The following is a 4,976-nucleotide window of genomic DNA, read 5'->3' on the forward strand; positions in this document are numbered from 1 at the left end:
TCGAGTATTTTCCCTCCACTCTCACCTACTCCAACTCATTCTTCACCAAGTCCTCCTTCTGTGCATGGTGGACGAGTAGACACCTGAACTGTCGCTGCTGGTCCTACAGGTAGTAGAATGAAGTTACCAAGACTTACACTTACTCCCTTTGATTGTAACTACACAAAGTGGTATACTTTCTGGGATTCATACAAGTCAGCAGTACACAATGATCCTAGACTACCTTACATTGTGAAGTTTAATTATCTTCAGTCACTATTACAAAAGACTGCTATGGAGTCTATTGCTGGTTTATCACTAACAGCTGCAAGTTATAAAGAGGCCATCAATATTCTGTTTGAAAAGATTTTAAGAAAAGTCTCAGATTACGGCCAAACATATGAAAGGACTCATCAGTGGAGGCAGTTACTAGTAACAATAATTTAATAACTTTACGTCGTCTTTATGACACGATTGAGACTCATGTACGAGGTCAACAGTCACTAGGAGTGCCTCAATCTTCTTATGCAGCATTACTATCTCCAGTCCTATTTGCGAAACTTCCAGCAGAGATTAGGATTATTATTAGTTGGAAGGTGACAGGAGAGCAGTGGGAACTGGAGCCAATGCTAGAAGCCCTTTTTACTCAGATTCATGCTAGGTAGAAGGCTGGTGTATTTGTACATGGAAGACATCCTAATTAATATAAGAAGGACCAACCCACAGGTATGACGCTTGCAACTGAGGCCACTGCCATTTCTTACTCCTACTCTCAGGGTGAACATAACTCTGTATCTTGGACAGTTGTTACTGGAGTTGAAGCAAGATGGAAGGCATTAAGGCAGCAGAGATGTTTAAACTGCCTGAAGAATCATGTGAGTCGAGAGTGTACAGCCACTCCTAGGTGTCAGGAGTGTAACAGGAAGCATCACCCAAGCATCTGCTATGAAACAAAAAAAGAGTCAGCAAAGGACTCAGTAAATTTGACAATAAATGGATCTATTGCTTTAAATCCTGAAGCTCCATCTTTTGAGCCAATCCCATCTCCATCCCTTTGCACTAGCACAAGTAGTATGGTTCTGTTGCAGCTGGCACGTGGTATTGTGTTTAATTTGAATGAGCCATCACTCAATTAAGAAGTCACTATTATTTTTGACTGTGGAAGCCAACGTTTATACATGACTGACAAAATTTTAAAAAAATTGTGTATATCTAGATGGCCAGAGAGATATGTCACTACTTACCTTCAGTTCCAGGAAGGGGAAACAGCAGTCTTGTGACATTGTACGACTTGGGTTGAATACTATTGATGGGTTTTCCTTGGAGTTGAGGTTGCTGTCTGTTCCTCTCATTTGCATTCAAGTTGCAGCTATTCCTTTTGAGTTTTATAAAGAAAAGTATGAGCATTTGAAGTCACTTTTTTAACTGAGCGTAATGAGGAGAGAGAGCCTGACATTTTGATTGGGTCAGACTATTATTGGTCAGTTGTGACAGGCGAGGTTGTGAGAGGAAGGGAGAGTGATATAGTTTCAGTTCACACTAAGTAAGGTTTTATCTGGTCTTGTACCCTCCCACAATGAGAGTAAGACAACTTGTCTTATAACACAGAGTTGACTCTAGTCCTAGTTTAAGGGAATTGGATAAGTCATTGCATGCCTTCTGGGATTTAGAAAGTTTGGGAGTTATAGACTCAGAGGAGTCTTTGCAAGAGTAATTCAGCTCTGATGTTTTCTTTAAGAACAATAGATATGAGGTGAATCTACCATGGAGAGACCCATGTGTAGCTCGGCCAGATAATTTGTTGCTTAGCCAGAAATGGTTACGGAATTTGTTGAAGCGTCTTGGACATGATCCAGAGGTTCTTAAGGAATATGACACTATTATTCAACAGCAGAAAAAAATTGGTATTATAGAGGTGGTATAGAAGCCAGACAATTAAACCACTGGTAGAGTCCATTACTTACCACAGCAATGTGTAGTTAGGAGGGACAAGGAGACCATGAAACTGGGTGCAGTATATGATGCATTTGCAAAAGTCAAGGACCTTCACCGATTGATAGTTTGTCGGCCCGAAGTTCACACAAATGATTATGGCCATAATTTTGCATTTTATGGTACATAGAATTGGTTAAGTTGGTGATGGGGAGAAAGCATTTCTAATGATTTATATAGCAGATAAGGATAGGGATGTGTTGCGTTTTTTCTGGTTAGAGGATATCAAGAAGGATTCTCCTAATTTTATTGTGTTTTGTTTCACTCGTGTTGTCTTTGGAGTTTCTTGTAGCACTTTCTTGTTAAATGCCACAATCGAACATTATTTAGATCTGCATAGAAAGTCAAACCCAGAGCTTGTAAGTAAATTGGCTAATTCATTTCACTTTATGTAGATGATGTAATAACAGGAGCCTCCAATGAAGATGAAGCGTATGCACTTCACTCAGATTCTAAAGGCCTAATGAAGAAAGGAGGTTTTAATATTTGCGAATTTACTAGTAATAGTTCAGCCTTACATGAGTGAATAGACATATCTTAAGGGAAGCATATTAAGGATGGAGATAGTGATGCCTAAACCAAGGCCACTTTGAGCGGGACTCCTATTAGAGATAGGGGACAGAGAAAGGTCTTGGGGGTGTTATGGAATATAGAGTCTAATGAACTTACATATGATTTTTCTCACTTTCTGAAGCTATTTTAGATACAGAGCCTTGTAATAAACTGGTAATTAGTCTGTCAGGCAGGTTTTATGATCCACTAGGATTCATACAGCCAGTTGCGGTTACTTCTATAGCATTAATTTAAAAGCTTTGTCGAGTTGGAGTAACCTGGGATAAACCCCTCCAATGGGATTTTTTGCAGAGGTGGCAATCGCTGGTGAAGAGCCTTCGCAATTGCCGACCCATTTCAGTCCCAGATGTTACACTAGCTCTTTTGATTGTGTTGATAGCTTTCAGTTATGTGGTTTCTGTGATACCTCTAGCTCAGCCTATGCAGCAGTTATATTTTTGTTCCTGAGAACAGGGACAGAATGGACAGCTAAGATTGTAGCATCAAAGAGCAGAATAGCCCCTCTGAAGCCCCAGACTATACCGCGTTTAGAGTTAATTGGAGCTCTACTTTTAGCTAGATTACTTGTTTCTGTGACCAAAGATTTTTGTTCAGAGCTGCCACTGGATTCTCCTGTTTATTACACAGATTCTCAAATTGCATTGTTTCTGCTGAAATGTGTTAATAAAGATTGGAAGGCACTTGTATATAATCATGTTGAAGAAATCAGGAAGCTTGTGCCAGTGGAGCACTGGTATTATTGTCCTGGGACTGAAAACCCAGCAGATGTTACTTCAAGAGGAATGATTCCAATGGAGTTGAGATCACATACATTATGGTGGAAGGGTCCAAGATGGTTGGGATCCAAGGAAAAGAAGATTATGGAGTTTGTAGATGTGCCTTTGGCTAGTATGGTATAATTAAAGTCATCAATGTCAAAGGTTTTATTAGTATCACATGACTACGGTATATCTCAGATTATGAATATAAATGATTAGAGCACGATCAATAAATTATTGCATATTACCGCATTGTTGAGTTTACTTGTCAAGAGATTGCGAAAACAATGCATGAACTGTGACGTCACAGTATCAGATTTGGAAAGAGCAGGGCAACAATGGTTGCATGATGTCCAAAAACTGTTAATATGTCAGCAGGACTATCATGTCCTAAAAGAAGAACTAGATATATTTTGTAATTCCTCAGGAATCAGGAGATGCGGAAGTAGGATCAGCAAATCTGATGAACTATACTCCACTAAACACCCTGTCATCTTGCCTCGAGGACATTACTTTACCCTCTTCGCAGTACGACAGGCTCACTGTAGAGTATGCCATAGTATCATTAAAGAAAAACTGACTGAGCTCAGGGCTAAGTACTGGGTTGTCAATGGAAGGTCTCTTGTGAGACTCATAATTTTCACTTGTCATATGTAGGACATTTGTAGGTTTGCTCTATAGAGCCTCTCCTCCTCCAGCACTCCCTTCATTCAGAGTGAAAGAACAACCGCCATTCACCTTGACTGGTGTTGATTTTGCGGGTCCTCTGCTAGTAAGAGCAGACCATCCACTACATGCACCCTGGGAGCAGAAGGTGTGGTTTAGTAATTATACATGTTGCATTACTCATGCTGTACACATTGATATTGTCACTTATTTGTGTTGTCAGTCCTTTATTAGGCCATTTAAGCGTTTCACGTCAAGAAGAGGACTACCTCACAAGATGATACTGATAATGCCTCTACTTTCAAATTAGCAGCGAGTGTCATCAAGCAAGTCGTTACTGACCCAGCTGTATCGAAGTATCTATCTGGACTTAGAGTGGAGTGGTGTAACTATCTGAAGAAGGCCCCTTGGTTGGGAGGCATTTATGAAGGAATCATTAGTATGACAAAAAGATGTCTTTGCAAGGTGGTGTGACGTTCCAAATTTACTTATGACGAGTTGCTCATAGCAGTAACCCAGTAACCAAGATAGAGTCTATTTTTAATTCAAGACTGTTGTCATTCATTTCATCATCCGATATAGAAGAGCTGCTAACTCCATTTCATTTGATTAATGGCAGACATTTGTATAACTTACCAGATGAGCTGTGTTTTCTTTGGATTGAAGAAGAGTATACTATTGAAGGTTCAGCGACGCTACTTAATAAGTGGCTACGACACCTGCATTCTGTTCTTAATTGATTTTGGATTAGATGAGAAAAGAGTATTTGATTATTTTAAGGGAGAGATACTATGTGAATAAGCAGAGTCCAAGTTCTCGTGAAGTTCGAGTTGGAGATATTGTCATTGTACACACAGATCAAGACCCAAGAGGTTTCTGGAGACTAGGAAGAGTCACAGAACTGATTACTGGTAATGATGGATTTGTGAGAGGAGCTCTTGTGTATACCTTATCTAAGGATAATCACCTCTCACTATTAAGAAGGCCTGTTCAGAGACTGTATCCCCT

The sequence above is a fragment of the Amphimedon queenslandica genome, unplaced genomic scaffold (genome assembly GCF_000090795.2).
Source record: "Amphimedon queenslandica unplaced genomic scaffold, v1.1 AMPQUscaffold_13388, whole genome shotgun sequence".
In the NCBI taxonomy this organism is placed as follows: Eukaryota; Metazoa; Porifera; class Demospongiae; order Haplosclerida; family Niphatidae; genus Amphimedon; species Amphimedon queenslandica.